The following is an 18456-nucleotide window of genomic DNA, read 5'->3' on the forward strand; positions in this document are numbered from 1 at the left end:
GAGGGCATCAGTTACCTGCATGATGTAAGTGTGTGCGGCCGCCTGGGAGACGCCGCTGATGTCTGCTGCTGATCCCTGGAATGAGCCCGAAGCAAAAAAGTTAAGTGCAGTGGTGACTTTGATGGCCACTGGTAAGGGGTGTCCACTCACTCCTCAGGGCTCCAGGTCTTGCTGCAGCATTGCGCAGATGTCACCCACTACCTCTCGCGAAAGTCTGAGCCTCCTTTGGCACTGTTGCTCAGTCATGTTGAGGTAGCTCATCCTGTCTGTATACCCTGTTTGGGGGGTATCTGGAATACTGTGCACAGTTTTGGTCTCCTTATCTAAGGAAGGATATACTTGCCTTGGAAGCGGTGCTACGAAGGTTCACTAGATTGATTCCTGGGATGAGAGGGCTGTCCTATGTGTAGAATGGGATTATACTCTCTGGAGTTTAGAAGAATGAGAGGTGATCTCATTGAAACATACAAGATTCTGAAGGGGATTGACAGGGTAAATGCGGAGAGGTTGTTTCCCTGGCTGGCTGTCTAGAACTAGAGGGCATAGTCTCAGGATAAGGGGTCGGCCATTTAAGACTGAGATAAGGAAGAATTTCTTCACTCAGAGGGCTGTGAATCTTTGGAATTCTCTGCCCCAGAGGGCTGTGAATGCTGAGTCTTTGAGTATATTCAAAGCTGAGATAGATTTTTGGACTCTAGGGGAATCAAGGGATATGGAGATCGGGTGGGAAAGTGGAGTTCAGGTTGATGATCAGCCATGATCTTATTGAATGGCGGAGCAGGCTTGAGGGGCCATACTCCTGCTCCTTCTTATGTTCATATGTTCTTATAAAGTCCAGGATCCCGTATGCTTTTTTAACCACTTTCTCAACCTGCCCTGCCACCTTCAACAATTTGTGCATATATAGAAACATAGAAACATAGAAGATAGGAGCAGGAGTAGGCCATTCGGCCCTTCGAGCCTGCTCCGCCATTCAATGTGATCATGGCTGATCATCCAAATTCAGTACCCTGTCCCTGCCTTTTCCCCATATCCCTTGATCCCTTTAGCCTCAAGAAATATATCCAACTCTTTCTTGAATATATTTAATGAACTAGCCTCCACCGCCCTCTGTGGCAGAGAATTCCACAGGTTCACCACTCTCTGGGTGAAGAAATTCCTCCTCATTTCAGTCCTAGATGGCTTACCCCTTATCCTTAGACTATGACCCCTGGTTCTGGACTCCCCGGCCATCAGAAACATCCTTCCTGCATCTAGTCTGTCCAGACATGACAGAATTTTATAGGTCTCGATGAGATCCCCTCTCAATCTTCTAAACTCCAGTGAGTATAAGCCCAATCGACACAATCTCTCCTCATACGTCATTCCTGCCATCCCAGGTATCAGCCTGGTGAATCTTCACTGCACTCCCTCCATGGCAAGAACGTCCTTCCTCAGGTAAGGTGACCAAAACTGCACACAATACTCAAGGTGCGGTCTCACCAAGACCCTGTACAACTGTAGCAAGACATCCTTGTTCCTGTACTCGAACCCTCTTGCTACGAAAGCCAACATACCATTTGCCTTCTTAACCGCCTGCTGCACCTGCATGCTTACCTTCAGCGACTGGTGCACAAGGACACCCAGGTCTCTTTGCACTTCCCCTTCTCCCAATCTATTGCCATTCAAATAATAATCTGCCTTCCTGTTTTTGCCACCAAAGTGGATAACCTCACATTTATCCACATTATAGTGCATTTGCCATGTTTCTGCCCAATCGCCCAACCTGTCCAAATCGTACTGGAGTTTCCCGACATCCTCCTTGCAGCTTACCCTCCCGCCCAGCTTTGTGTCGTCTGCAAATTTGGAGATATTACATCCAATTCCCTCGTCCAGATCATTAATATATATTGTGAACAGCTGGGGTCCTAGGACCGATCCTTGCGGTACTCCACTAGTTACTGCCTGCCACTCGGAAAGCGACCCGTTTATTCCAACTCTTAGCTTTCTGTCCGCCAACCAGTTCTCTATCCAAGTCAATACCTTGCCCCCAATCCCATGTGCCTTAATTTTGCACACTAATCTCTTATGTGGGACCTTATCGAAAGCCTTCCGAAAGTCCAAATACACCACATCCACTGGTTCTCCCTTATCTATTTTACCAGTTACATCCTCAAAAACTTCCAGTAGATTAGTCAAGCATGATTTACCTTTTGTAAATCCATGTTGACTTTGTCCGATCCTGTCACTGCTTTCCAAGTGCTCTGCTATTACATCTTTTATAATAGACTCTAGCATTTTCCCCACTATCGATGTCAGGCTTATAATTCCCCGTTTTTTCTCTACCACCTTTTTTGAATAGTGGGGTAACATTAGCTACCCTCCAATCCATAGGTACCATTCCAGAGTCTATCGAGTTCTGGAAGATGACCAGTAATGCATCTACTATCTCTAGGGCCACTTCCTTAAGTACCCTGGGATGTAGACCATCAGGCCCTGGGGATTTATCGGCCTTCAGTCCCATCAATTTTCCTAAAACCATTTTCCTACAAATACTGATTTCTTTCAGTTCCTCTCTTTCATCAGACCCTATGTTCCCCGGCATCTCTGGGAGGTTATGTGTGTCCTCCTTTGTGAAGACAGAACCAAAGTATGTATTTAGTTGGTCTGCCATTTCCTTGTTTCCCATTATAAATTCCCCTGATTCTGACTGTAAGGGACCTACGCTTGACTTCACCAATCTTTTTCTCTTCACATATCTATAAAAGCTTTTACAGTCAGTTTTTATGTTCCCTGCTAGCTTACTCTCATATTCTATTTTCCCTTTCTTAATCAATCCCTTTGTCCTCCTTTGTTGACTCCTAAACTGCTCCCAATCCTCAGGATTATTGCTTTTTCTAGCCAATTTATATGTCCTCTCCTTGGATCTTATGCTATCCCTAATTTCCCTTGTTAGCCACGGTTGAGTCACCTTTTTTGTTTTATTTTTATGCCAAACTGGTATGAACAAATTCTGTTGCTCATCCATTCGGTCTTTGAATGTTTGCCATTGCCTATCCACCGTCAACCCTTTGAGCGCCATTCCCCACTCAATCCTACCCAACTCGCTCCTCAGACCATCGTAGTTTCCTTTATTTAAATTGAGGATCCTTGTCTCTGAGTTAACTACTTCATTCTCCATCTTAATGAAGAATTCGATCATGTTATGATCGCTCTGACCCAAGGGGCCTCGTACAACAAGATTGCTAAATAATCCTTTCTCGTTACATAATACCCAGTCTAAGATGGCCTGATCTCTGGTTGGTTCCTCGACATATGATCTAATTGGGATTACGGAAACATGGTTGCAGGGTGAGCAGGGCTGGGAGCTTAACATACAGGGGTATTCAGTATTTAGGAAGGATCGACAAAAAAGAAAGGGAGGAGGGGTAGCATTGCTAGTAAAAGAGGGGATAAATGCAATTGAAAGGAAGGATATTAACTCAGTTAATACAGAATCTATATGGGTGGAGCTAAGAAATAGCGAGGGGCGAAAAACATTAATAGGAGTGGTATATAGGCCTCCAAATAGTAAAATAGAGGTTAGGGAGGGCATCACGAGGGAAATTAGAGAAGCGTGCAATAAGAGCACAGCTGTCATCATAGGTGACTTTAACTTACATATAGATTGGACTAGCCTAATCAGTAAAAATAATGAGGAGGAGGAATTCCTTGAGTGTTTGAGGGATGGTTATCTGGATCAATATGTCGAGGAACCAACTCGGGAACAGGCTATATTGGACTGGGTACTGTGCAATGAGAAGGGACTAATCAGTAATCTTGTTGTACGGGGACCCTTGGGTCAGAGCGATCATAACATGATCGATTTCTCACTCGAAATGGAGAGCGAAGAAATTGACTCAGAGACTAAGGTCCTGAATTTAAACAAGGGGAATTATGATGCCATGAGACGGGAACTGAGTAGGTCTGATTGGACAACGTTCCTGGGAGGACTGGAGGTAGATAAACAATGGCAAACATTTAAAGATAGAATGACAAAATTGCAAAAATTGTTTATACCAATCTGGCATAAAAGGAAATCTAAAAAGGTGACTCAACCGTGGATAACAGGGGAAATTAGAGACAGCATAAAATCCAAAGATAGGGCGTATAAAATAGCCAAAAAAAGCGCCAGAGCGGAAGATTGGGAACAGTTTAAGATAGAGCAAAGGAGGGCAAAGGGCATAATCAAGAGGGGCAAAATAGCTTACGAAAACAAGCTGGCGGAAAATATAAAAACTAACTCCAAAAGCTTTTATAAGTATATCAAAAGGAAAAGACTGGTGAAAACCAAAGTTGGTCCATTGCAGTCAGATACGGGGGAATATATAATGGGAAATAAGGAAATGGCAGATCAACTAAATGCATACTTTGGGTCAGTCTTTACGAAGGAAGACACAAAAAACCTCCCTGGGATATCGGGAAAAATAGGGACATTGGCAAAGGAGGAACTGACGCAAATCAATATCTCTAAGGATATGGTGTTAAGGAAGCTAAAGGGATTGAAGGTGGACAAATCCCCAGGGCCTGATAACATGCATCCTAGGGTACTGAAGGAGGTGGCCCTAGAGATAGCGGATGCACTAAGGATGATTTTTCAGAATTCATTAGACTCGGGAACAGTGCCGATGGATTGGAGGGTAGCTAACGTTACCCCACTATTCAAAAAGGGGGGTAGGGAAAAAGCAGGTAATTACAGACCTGTAAGCCTTACATCAGTTGTGGGCAAAATGCTGGAGTCCATCATTAAGGATGAAATAGCGGAGCACTTAGCAAATGGGGACAGGATAGGACAGAGTCAACATGGATTTACAAAGGGTAAATCGTGCTTGACTAATCTATTGGAATTTTTTGAGGGAGTAACTGGTAGAATAGATGGGGGAGAGCCAGTAGATGTGGTGTACCTGGACTTCCAAAAGGCCTTCGATAAGGTCCCACATAAAAGATTAGCATGGAAAATTGAGGCTCATGGGATAAAGGGGAAAGTTTTGGCGTGGATAGGGAACTGGCTGTCAGATAAAAAACAGAGAGTTGGAATAAACGGCTCATTTTCTGAATGGCAGGCAGTAACAAGTGGGGTACCACAGGGATCTGTCCTGGGCCCCCAGCTGTTCACAATTTACATTAATGACCTGGATCAGGGAGTCGGATGCAGCATTTCCAAATTTGCAGACGACACTAAACTAGGAGGGGGGGTGGGCTCAGAGGAAGAGACCAGGAAGCTCCAGAGCGATTTGGACAGACTGGGCGATTGGGCGGATAAATGGCAGATGCACTATAATGTGGACAAGTGCGAAGTTATCCACCTTGGGTGCAGGAACGGGAGGGCAAATTATTATTTAAATGGCAATAGATTGGGAGAGGGGGAAGTACAGAGAGACCTGGGTGTTCTTGTACACCAGTCACTGAAGGCGAGCATGCAGGTGCAACAGGCGGTCAAGAAGGCAAACGGTATGCTGGCCTTCATAGCAAAAGGGTTAGAATACAGGAACAGGGATACCTTGCTGCAGCTGTACAGGGCACTGGTGAGACCACACCTCGAGTACTGTGTACAGTTTTGGTCGCCTCATCTGAGGAAGGATGTTCTTGCCATGGAGGGGGTGCAGCGGCGATTCACCAGGCTGATACCAGGAATGGCGGGAATGACCTATGAGGAGAGACTATGTAGTTTAGGGATGTACACACTGGAGTTTAGAAGATTGAGAGGGGACCTCATAGAAGTGTATAAAATTCTGACAGGTCTAGACAGACTGGATGCAGAAGGAATGTTTCCCTTGGCGGGTGAGAACAGAACTAGAGGACATAATTTAAGGATAAGGGCTAAACCATTTAGGACAGAGATGAGGGGGAATTTCTTCACTCAGAGAGTGGTGAACCTGTGGAACTCATTGCCACAGAGGGCAGTGTATGCCAGCTCATTAAATATATTTAAGAGGGAATTAGATATATTTCTACGGGCAAAAGGGGTTAAGGGTTACGGAGAGAAGGCGGGGACGGGATACTGAATTAAAGGATCAGCCATGATCTCATTAAATGGCGGAGCAGGCACGAAGGGCCGAATGGCCTACTCCTGCTCCTATCTTCTATGTATCTATGTATCTATGTATATTGGTCCAGGAAACCATCCCGTAAACACTCCAGGAATTCCTCCTCCACAGTATTGTTACTAATTTGGTTGGCCCAATCTATATGTAGATTAAAGTCACCCATGATGACTGCTGTGCCCTTATTGCACGCTTCTTTAATTTCCCTTTTAATGCCATCCCCAACCTCCACCTTACTGTTTGGAGGTCTATATACCACTCCCACTAATGTTTTTTTCCCCTTAGTATTTCTCAATTCTACCCATACAGATTCCACATCATCAGAGCTAATATCCTTCATTACAATTGTATTAATCCCTTCTTTAACCAGTAATGCTACCCCACCTCCCTTTCCTTTTTGCCTATCTTTCCTGAATATCGAATACCCCTGGATGTTGAGTTCCCAGTCTTGGCCATCCTTGAGCCACGTTTCTGTAATCCCAACCAAATCGTATTTGTTTACCTCTATTTGCGCAGCCAATTCATCCACCTTATTACAAATGCTCCTCGCATTAAGACACAAAGCCTTCAGGCTTGTTTTTTTAATGCTCTTAGACCTATTAGAATTATTATTTACTGTGGCCATGTTTGATTTAAACCGTTGATTTCTCTGACTGCCACTTTTGTTTTTCTCCTTCCTATCTTTTGCTTTTATCCCTGTTTTCCTTTCCTCTGTCTCCCTCCTCAGGTTCCCAACCCCCTGCCATTTTAGTTTAAACCCCCCCGAACAGTGCTAGCAAACCTCCCCGCAAGGATATTTGTCCCGCTCTGGTTCAGGTGCAACCCGTCCGACTTGTACAAGTCCCACCTTTCCCAGAAGCAGGCCCAGTGATCCAGGAAACTAAAGCCCTCCCTCCTGCACCAACTCCTTAGCCATGCATTCATCTGCTCTATCCTCCTATTCCTATACCCCCAGTTCTCTCTGTTCATGCACACCCTTTAGAATTGTACCCTTTCGTTTACAAAAGGTAAATCATGCTTGACTAATCTACTAGAATTTTTTGAGGATGTAACTGGTAGACTAGATAAGGGAGAACCAGTGGATGTGGTGTATTTGGACTTTCAGAAGGCTTTCGATAAGGTCCCGCATAAGAGACTAGAGTGCAAAGTTAAAGCACATAGGATTGGGGGTAAGGTACTGACTTGGATAGAAAACTGGTTGGCAGGCAGGAAGCAAAGAGTTGGAATAAACGGGTCTTTTTCCGAGTGGAAGGCAGTGACTAGTGGGGTACCGCAGGGATCGGTGCTAGGACCCCAGTTATTCACAATATATATTGATGATCTAGACGAGGGGACTAGATGTAATATCTCCAAGTTTGCAGACGACACAAAGCTGGGTGGGCGTGTGTGCTGTGAGGAGATGCAGAGAAACTCCAGTACAATTCGGACAGGTTGGGCGATTGGGCAGATGCATGGCAGATGCAGTATAATGTGGATAAATGCGAGGTTATCCACTTTGGTGGCAAAAACAGGAAGGCAGATTATTATCTGAATGGCAATAGATTGTGAAAAGGGGAAGTGCAACGAGACCTGGGTGTCCTTGTGCACCAGTCGCTGAAGGTAAGCATGCAGGTGCAGCAGGCGGTTAAGAAGGCAAATGGTATGTTGGCCTTCATAGCGAGAGGATTCGAGTACAGGAGCAAGGATGTCTTGCTGCAGTTGTACAGGGCCTTGGTGAGACCACACCTTGTGTATTGTGTGCAGTTTTGGTCGCCTTATCTGAGGAAGGATGTTCTTGCCATGGAGGGAGGCAGCGAAGATTCATCAGACTGATACCTGGGATGGCAGGAATGACGTATGAAGAGAGATTGGGTCGATTAGGCTTATATTCGCTAGAGTTTAGAAGAATGAGAGGGGATCTCATTGAAACTTATAAAATTCTAACAGGACTAGACAGACTAGATGCAGGAAGGATGTTCCCGATGGCGGGGGAGTCCAGAACCAGGGGTCACAGTCTAAGGATAAGGGGTAAGCCATTTAGGACTGAGATGAGGAGGAATTTCTTCACCCAGAGAGTGGTGAACCTGTGGAATTCTCTACCACAGAAGACAGTTGAGGCCAATTCATTAAATATATTCAAGAAGGATAGGGGATCAAGGGATATGGGGAGAAAGTAGGGACAGGAAAATGAATTTGGATGATCAGCCATGATTGCATTGAATGGTGGAGCAGGCTCGAGGGGCTGAATGGCCTACTCCTGCTCCTATCTTCTATGTTTCTATGTTTAAATTGCCTCTGCTTGTTCCTCCTACCAAAATGTATCACTTCGCACTTTTCTGCGTTAAATTTCATCTGCCACATGTCTAGCAGCTGACTTAGAACTGGTGCGGACCAGGGGAATCCGGCTGTTTAATTAAAACAAAGCATCGCGAAGGCCGCAGGCGGGTGTTGACGCGATGTGATTTCTGCCCAGTGCTCTGAATGTCAAAGTGAAGAAATTCAATGAAGCGCGGGTAAACGGCGGGAGTAACTATGACTCTTTTAATCTTGCTATGTCCTCTCGAAGTCTATCACTATGCTCCTCACTGTTCGCTATACTTCCAAGTTTTGTGTCAGCTGCAAATTTTGAAATTGTACCCTGTACACCCAAGTCCAAGTCTTTAATTTATAACAAGAAAAGCAGTGGTCCTCATACCAACCCTTGGGAACACCACTGCATATGTTCCTCCATTCCAAAAAACAACCGTTCACCACTACTCTCTGCTTCCTGTCACTTAGCCAATTTCATATCCATTCTGCCACTGCCCCTTTTATTCCATGGGCTTCAACTTTGCTGGCAAGCCTATTTTGTGGCACTTTATCAAATGCCTTTTGGAAGTCCATGTACACCACATCAACTGCATTGCCTTCATCAACCCTCTCTGTTACTTCATCAAAAAACTCAATCAAGTTAGTTAAACACAATTTGCTTTTAACAAATCCGTGCTGGCTTTCCTTAATTAATCCACACTTGTCTAAGTGACTGTTAATTTTGTCCCGGATTATTGTTTGTATAAGCTTCCCCACTACCGAGGTTAAACTGACTGGCCTGTAGTTGCTAGGTTTATCCTTACACCCTTTTTTAAACAAGGATGTAACATTTGAAATTCTCCAGTCCTCTGGCACCATCCCTGCAGCTAAGGAGGATTGGAAGATTATGGCCAGTACCTCCACAATTTCCACCTTTACTTCCCTCAGCATCCTAGGATGCATCCCATCTGGTAACTTATTAACTTTAAGTACAACCAGCCTTTCTAGTACCTCCTCTTTATCAATTTTTATCCCATCCAGTATCTCAACTACCTCCTCTTTCACTATAACTTTGGCAGCATCTTCTTCCTTGGTAAAGGCAGCCCATTGTTCAATTACAATCTTTGATTCCAATTTACCCAGGCCATATCTGTTCTCAACCCACTGAAATTGGCCTTGCTCCAGTTAAGTATTTTTACTCTAGATTGCTCCCTGTCCTTTTCCATAGCTAATCTAAACTTTATGATACTGTGATCACTGTTCCCCAAATGTTCCTCTACTGAGACTTGCGCCACTTGACCCACCTCATTCTGGTGGGACAAGTTGAGGAGTAGACCAGGGTGTTGTGGATGGAGTGGTCCCTTTGAAATACTGAAAGCGGATGGGAGGGGAAGATGTGTTTGGTGGTGAAGGTGGCGAAGGATGATCCGTTGAATGTGGATGCTGGTGGGATGAAAGGTGAGGACAAGGGGAATCTTATCATGGTTCTGGGAGGGAGGGGAAGGGGTTAGAGCAGAAGTGCGGGAAGTGGAACGAAAATGGTTGAGGGCCCTGTCAACCACGGTGGAGGGGAATCCTCATTTGAGGAAAAAGGAAGGCATATCGGAAGCACTGGTGGAAGGTGGCATCGTCGGAACAGATGCGACGAAGACGGAGAAACTGGGAGAATGGAATAGAGTCCTTACAGGAAGTGTTTGTTCCAAACGTTCAAGATCCTCTGATGCACCATGAAAAGCCATAAAACTGCACTTGAGGGTCATTCATCATCAAATTCCACTGGTTGGCCCATTGTTCAAGTTGAGCGAGTTGAGCACAGTAGATTTGCAGGAAAATCATTAACAAAATAGCCGTGAAAAGGAGTGCTGAGTCTTTCAGAAATGCAAAATGTTCCAAAACCATCCCTTACAATGTCATTTAACATATCATTGATGAAGACTGCAGGCAGTTCATTGAGTTTTCCAGTTACTCTTGGAACTGCAGTATACCTCTTGGGATAAAAGTCAAGATTTTGCCATATACTGCAATAGCTCAGTTTCATCAGAGCTGAGCTAGATCAAATGCCCTACAAAAACAAAATCGATGAAAGCAATGTAAGTGAATTTCCCCAAAGCCATGTGTCATTTCACAATATTGGATAAAGCCACTACCCGCCCTATATATTCATCACAAAGCAAAATCCAGCCTGTTCTTTGTGATTATTCCACAGCTGTCCAAATATATGTGCCGCAAAGTCCTGACAATCCATAAGATTTCTGTTTTCAGTCTCTAATTGATTTTAGGTACTAGGCTGTTAATTGCTAACCTATTGTAAAAAAAAATTGGAAGCTACCGATATAGACTTGTTAAAAATTCTGCATTTGGAATTTTTAAAAAGTTGGCAGTAAGCAGTGGAATACAGCTTATCTCACTGGTGAGAGATAATCTTCAGAACTCGCTCCTGCTGTGTGTTCCATGCATCTCTGCAGAGATATGTGTGTGTAAACGTACTGGTCAATCAATCAGTGTCCAGGCAACGGGAGCCCGTCCTCTTTCGGAATTGGAACATTATAAATAGAGATGTGCAGGGCACACAGGCGGAGTTCACTTTTTTTGTACAGAAGTGCGGGTTTGGAATTAATCAACCATTCAACTCGCGCGTTTTCTGAGGTAAATTGCGAAATCAGAGTTGGGGGATGGATTTTCATTAAAAATCACAGGTCTCGCGATTAAATCGCGAGAGTTGGCATTACCATGGACGTCCAATCCCTCTACACCTCCATCCCCCACCAGGAGGGCCTGAGGGTGCTCAGCTTCTTCCTGGAACAGAGGCCCAACCAGTCCCCATCCACCACCACCCTCTACCGCCTGGCTGAACTTGTTCTCACATTGAACAACTTCTCCTTTGACTCCACTCACTTCCTCCAAATTAAGGGTGTTGCTATGGGAACCCGCATGGGCCCTAGCTATGCCTGCCTTTTCATGGGATATGTGGAACATTCTTTGTTCCAGCCCTACTCAGGTCCCCTCCCTCACCTCTTTTTCCGGTATATCGATGACTGTATCGGAGCCGTTTCCTGCCCTCGCCCTGAACTAGAAAAGTTCATTCACTTTACTTCCAATTTCCACCCTTCCCTCACCTTCACATGGTCCATCTCTGACTCTTCGCTACCTTGACTTCTCTGTCTCCATTTCTGGCGATAGGCTATCGACAAACATCCACTACAAACCCATTGACTCCCACAGCTACCTGGAATATACTTCCTCCCACCCCGCTTCCTGTAAGGACTCTATTCCATTTTCCCAGTTTCTCCATCTCCGCCGTGTCTGTTTTGACGATGCCACCTTCCATACCAGTGCTTCCAACATGTCTTCCTTTTTCCTCAACCGAGGATTCCCCTCTACTGTGGTTGACATGGCCCTTGACCATGTCCGTTCCATTTCCCGCACTTCTGCTCTCACCCCTTCCCCTCCCTCCCAGAACCACGATAGGGTTCCCCTTGTCCTCACCTTTTACCCCACCAGCCTCCACAAATGAGACTCCAGGATGGTATGCTGCCTCCCTGGTGCAAGTTTCAAGGATGTCTCGGGGTGGCTGCAGGGCATTCTGGAGGGGGAGGGTGAACAGCCATGTCGTGGTGCATATAGGTACCAACGACATGGGTAAAAAATGGGATGAGGTCCTAAAAGCTGAATATAGGGAGTTAGGAGGTATATTAAAAAATAGGACCTCAAAGGTAGTAATCTCAGGATTGCTACCAGTGCCACGTGCTAGTCAGAGTAAAAATAGAAGGATATTTCAGATGAATACATGGCTAGAGGAATGGTGCAAAGGGGAGGGATTCAAATTCTTGGGACATTGGAACCGGTTCTGGGGGAGGTGGGACCAGTACAAACTGGACGGTTTGCACCTGGGCGGGACCGGGACCGATGTCCTAGGGGGAGTGTTTGCTGGTGCTGTTGGGGAAGGTTTAAACTAAAATGGCAGGGGGTTGGGAACCTGTGCAGGGAGACAGAGGAAAGGGAAGCAAGGGTAGAAACAAAAGACAGGAAGGAGAAAAGCAAAAGTGGAAGGCAGATAAATCAAGGGTGTAAATCAAACAGGGCTACAGTAAATAATAATTCTAAAAGGACTAAGAGTGTTAAAAAAACAAGCCTGAAGGCTTTGTGTCTTAATGCGAGGAACATTTGTAATAAGGTGGATGAATTAGCTGCGTAAATAGATGTAAATGGATATGATGTAATTGGGATTACGGAGACATGGCTCCAGGGTGACCAAGGCTGGGAATTCAACATCCAGGGTTATTCAATATTCAGGAAGGACGGGCAAAAATGGGGTAGCATTGCTGGTTAAAGAGGAGATTAACACAATAGTAAGGAAGAATATTAGCTCTGATGATGTGGAATCTGTATGGGTGGAGCTGAGAAATACCTAGGGGCAGAAAACGTTAGTGGGAGTTGTATACAGACCCCCAAACAGTAATGCTGAGGGGATGGCATTAAATGGGAAATTAGAGATGTGTGATATAAGGGCAGAGCAGTTATCATGGGTGACTTTAATCTACATATAGATTGGGCTAACCAAATTAGTAACAATATACTGTGGAGGAGGAATTCCTAGAGTGTGTACGGGATGGTTTCCTGAACCAATATGTCGAGGAACCAACTAGAGATCAGGCCATCTTAGACTGGGTATTATGTAATGAGAAAGGATTAATTAGCAATGTTGGTGTACGAGGCCCGTTGGGAGGAGCGATCATAATATGATAGAATTCTTCATTAAGATGGAGAGTGAAGCAGTTGACTCAGAGACTAGGGTCCTGAATTTAAATAAAGGAAACTACAATGGTATGAGGTGTGAGTTGGCTAGGGTGGATTGGGGAATGTTACCTAAAGGGTTGGTGGTGGATAGGCAATGGCAAACATTTAAAGATTGCATGGCTGAACTACAGAATTTGTTCATCCCTGTTTGGCATAAAAATAAAACAAAAAAGGTGACTCAACCATGGCTAATAAGGGATATTAGGGATAGCATAAGATCCAAGGAGAGGACATATAAATTGGCCAGAAAAAGCAGCAAAACCAAGGATTGGGAGCAGTTTAGGATTCAGCAAAGGAGGACAAAGGGATTAATTAAGAGGGGGAAAACAGAATATGAGAGTAAGCTTGCAGGGAACATAAAAGGTGACTGTAAAAGCTTCTATAGATATGAGAAGAGAAAAAGATTGGTGAAGTTAAGCGTACGTCCCTTGCAGTCAGAATCAGGGGAATTTATAATGGGGAACAAAGAAATGGCTGACCAATTAAATACATACTTTGTTTTTGTCTTCACAAAGGAGGACACAAATAACCTTCCAGAGATTTCAGGGAACATAGGGTCTAATGAGAGGGAGGAATTGAATGAAATCAGTATTTGTAGGGAAATGGTGTTAGGGAAATTGACGGGATTGAAGGCCGATAAATCCCCAGGGCCTGATAATCTACATCCTAGGGTACTTAAGGAAGTGGCCCAAGAAATAGTAGATGCATTGCTGGTCATCTTCCAAAATTCGATAGACTCTGGAATAGTTCCCGTGGATTGGAGGGTAGCTAGTGTAAACCCACTATTTAAAAAAGGTGGTAGAGAGAAAACGGGGAATTATAGACCAGTAAGCCTGACATTGGTAGTGGGGAAAATGCTAGAATCCATTATAAAAGATGTAATAGCAGAGCACTTGGGAAACAGTGACATTATCGGACAAAGTCAACATGGATTTACAAAAGGTAAATCATGCTTGACTAATCTACTCGAATTTTTTGAGGATGTAACTGGTAGACTAGATAAGGGAGAACCAGTGGATGTGGTGTATTTGGACTTTCAGAAGGCTTTCGATAAGGTCCTGCATAAGAGATTGGCGTGCAAAGTTAAAGCACATGGGATTGGGGGTAAGGTGCTGACTTGGATAGAGAACTGGTTGGCAGGCAGGAAGCAAAGAGTTGGAATAAACATGTCTTTTTCCGAGTGGCAGGCAGTGACTAGTGGGGTACCGCAGGGATCAGTGCGAGGACCCCAGCTATTCACAATATATATTAATGATCTAAACGAGGGAACCAGATGTAATATCTCCAAGTTTGCAGATGACACAAAACTGGGTGGGCGTGTGTGCTGTGAGGAGGATGCAGAGAAACTCCTGTATGATTTGGACAGGTTGAGTGATTGGGCAGATGCATGGCAGATTCAGTATAATGTGGATAAATGCGAGGTTATCCACTTTGGTGGCAAAAACAGGAAGACAGATTATTATCTGAATGGCAATAGATTGGGAAAAGGGGAAGCGCAACGAGACCTGGGTGTCCTTGTGCACCAGTCGCTGAAGGTAAGCATGCAGGTGCAGCAGGCGGTTAAGAAGGCAAATGGTATGTTGGCCTTCATAGCGAGAGGATTTGAGTACAGGAGCAAGGATGGCTTGCTGCAGTTGTACAGGGCCTTGGTGAGACCACACCTTGAGTATTGTGTGCAGTTTTGGTCGCCTTAACTGAGGAAGGATGTTCTTGCCATGGATCGAGTGCAGTGAAGATTCACCAGACTGATACCTGCGATGGCAGGAATGATGTATAAAGAGAGATTGAGTCGATTAGGCTTATATTCGCTAGAGTTTAGAAGAATGAGAGGGGATCTCATTGAAACTTATAAAATTCTAACAGGACTAGACAGACTAGATGCAGGAAGGATATTCCCGATGGCGGGGGAGTCCAGAACCAGGGGTCACAGTCTAAGGATAAGGGGTAAGCCATTTAGGACTGAGATGAGGAGGAATTTCTTCACCCAGAGAGTGGTGAACCTGTGGAATTCGCTACCACAGAAGGCAGTTGAGGCCAACTGATTAAATATATTCAAGAAGGAGTTAGATATATTTCTTAATGCTAAAGGGATCAAGGGATATGGGGAGAAAGCAGGGACAGGGTACTGAATTCGGATGATCAGCCATGATCTCATAAAATGGCGGAACAGGCTCGAGGGGCCGAATGGCCTACTCCTGCTCCTATCTTCTATGTTAGTATACTGTATTCGCTGCTCACGATGCGGTCTCCTCTACATTGGGGAGACTAAACGCATATTGGGCGACTGCGTTGCGGAACAGCACCGTTCAATCCGTAAGGGTGACTCTGAGCTTCCGGTTGCCTGTCACTTTAATTCTCCGCTTCACTCCCGCTCTGATCACTCTGTCCTCAGCCTCTTACATTGTTCCAATGAAGCTCAACGTAAGTTCGAGGAACAGCACCTCATCTTTCGATTAGGCACTTTACAATTTCAGGCTATAACCCCTGCCCCCATTCTTCAGGCTGTATGATTTTTCCAGCATTTTCTGTTGTTATTTTTATTATTCATTTTCTTAAATTGTCTTCACCTTTATTTTGTCTAAAATTGTACAGAGTGTGTTGAACTGGTTTTTCAAGCTGGGGAGAGAAGCGAGAGGTAGAGGGGTTTAGAGAGGGAGTTCCAAAGAGACAAGACAGCTAAAGGCTCGGCCACCATTGGTGAGGCGAAGGGACTGGGAATGCACAACAGCCCAGAGTCAAAAGGCTAAAGGATGCAGGAGGGGGTATAAAACCGGAGACGGTTGTAGAAAGTTGGGTTGAGGTTGTGAAGGGATTTGAATATACCGGCAAAGATTCTAATTTTAAAAAGTGATGCGGGCCATGCGGCCAAAGTTAGTTTGTGAAAATGAAGATAATGGGTTAACAGGACTGAGTGCAGAAAAGAATAAGTGTGAATGGGGGAAAAATTCAGTTGGTTGCGCCTCCGGTTAGCGCCTTAAGAGGGCGCTAACAGGACGCAAACCAACTAGCGCCCGGGCACGGCACTGCCCACGCCTCCCACAAAATTCAGCGGGAGGTTAGTGGTGGCGCTAACCAGTAGCGCCCTGAGGCGCTGCGCCGCTGGCGATGACGTCATTGGTGTGTGCAGCGCCCCGCTCACGCCCCAGCCACGATCTTCGGGAGCACCCCCTGACTTACCGCCGGACGCTTTGTCCGATGGGGTCAGGGGGGCGTACCTGTGGCCGGGGAGGCGCAACTTAAAGGCGAGGTTGGGGCGGCCATTTTTGTTGCTGGCCGCATGCCAGCACCTGCCTGCGCTCCCATCCCAGACCTCCTGAAACGCCCCCCCCCCCCCCGCAGAGTGCTGGCTGCGCTCCAAGAGCCCGGCATTTCTCTTGAGTGCCGGGCTCTTTTGCCCGCACTCCCGATCCCCGGGAGCCCAGCTGGGCCCCAGGTCGCGCTGCACAAGGCCCCTCCCCTTTAAGAAGGGGAGGAAGGCCTGCAATACCGCGGTGCGACATGCCGCAGTGTGTGGCGCTGCGGCACATAACGCCACAATATTGACTCACAGCGCCCCAAGAGGGATGCAGGGCACTTCCAGTAGCGCCCCGCTTCCCTCTTGGGGCGCAACCACTCAATTTCCGGCACAGGGGCGCTAATTTTTCCGGGGCGCTACTTTTAGCGCCCCGGCGAAGTTAGCACCCCAGTTGGGGCGCTACTCAATTTTTAGCCCAATATGTTTTGGAGAAGTTAGAAATTATGGAGGTTGGAGAGTCTGAGCCAGAAAGAGGGCATTGTGGAAAAATATTCTGTTGGTGACAAAAGCATAGATTTCAACCGTGCAGGAGTTGAGGTAGGTGCAGAAACAGGCAGTGTTGCAGGGATGGAAACAAGTTGTGGTGATGGGTAGGATGTGGTGTTTGGAGCTCAGCGCTGGATCGAACAGAAGTCAAGGTCTCGCACTAATATAATAGCAAAATACTGCGGATGCTGGAAATCTGAAATAACAACAGAAAATGCTGGAAATACTCAGCAGGCCAGGCAGCATCTGTGGAGAGAGAAACAGAGTTAACGTTTCAGGTCTGGGACCCCTTCATCAGAACTGGAAAAAGCTGGAGATGTAACAGATATTAAGCAGGTGCAGAGACGGGGGGGGGGGGGGTGGTTAGGAGGGGAGGAAGGAATAGAAAGAATATCCTGTACTTTTGTAAGAGGCAGGAAAGATAAAATGTTGCAAATGGGAATGGCAAAAATCATACTGCATGAGAAATGGGGGCAGGGATAATTATCTGAAATTGTTGAACTCAATGTTGAGTCCGGCACTGTCTGGTTCAGCCTGAATGAGTGGCTGGAGAGGATGGAGTCAGTGACAAGGAGCAGAGTTTATGGTGGTGGCCAAAAACAATGATAAAAAGTATTGTTATTTCTGGACTATCTCCGACACAGCCTGTATAATAGCGTAGGTTTTGGTTTTGGTTCACAGGAGAGTTGAGGCTTGATTTTAACATCAGGTATCAAACAGGTGGGCAGTGGGTAGAATGCTCACCTCTTCCTGCTGGCAGTTGGCCCAAGCCATAAATATATACACTTAATTGTATAACTTAATTATATTAGTCATCGTAACCTTATATTGAGATGCATGGCAGCATGGTGATAACGGGTAGGATTTTTAAAAGGTTTTTTGTAAAGCATTTTCAGATGCAGTAATATAGTTTTTGTAAAGAGCTGTGACGTGTTAAGTGATTAAATAAAGCCAGTAATGAGGTTTACAAACCAACTGTCAATCTATATTGGTTTATATTTGAAATAAAAAACTCATGATTTCTTACCAAATCTCATGATTTTTAAAAGTTTGTCTCATGATTAATAAGATGGTGACGTTGGCATTACTTTACCAGCCTGCAGTAGGATAAGGCTTGGGCTGACAAGTGACACATTTCATTAATGCCACAGACCAAATTCCTCTGCTATTTTAATTAAAAAAAAGACATGCCATATAGTGCCTTTCACAACCACCGGACATCTCAAAGCGCTTTACAGCCAATTAAGTACTTTTGGAGTGTAGTCACTGTTGTAATGTGGGAAACGCAGCAGCAAATTTGCACTCAGCAAGCAAGCTCCCCTGCTCTTCTTCAAAATAATGCCATGGGATCTTTTGTGTCCACCTGAGAGAGCAGACGGGGCCTTGATTTAAAGTCTCATCCGAAAGACAGTACCTCCAACACTGCAGCACTCCCTCAGCACTGCACTGGAGTATCAGCCTAGCTTCATGTACTCAAGTCCCTGGAGTGGGATTTTGAAACCACAACCTTCTGACTCAGAAGCAAGTGTGCAACCAACTGAACCACAG

The sequence above is a fragment of the Somniosus microcephalus genome, chromosome 1, assembly GCF_052327205.1.
Source record: "Somniosus microcephalus isolate GS21.2 chromosome 1, FLI_Smic_1.0, whole genome shotgun sequence".
NCBI classification, from domain to species: Eukaryota; Metazoa; Chordata; class Chondrichthyes; order Squaliformes; family Somniosidae; genus Somniosus; species Somniosus microcephalus.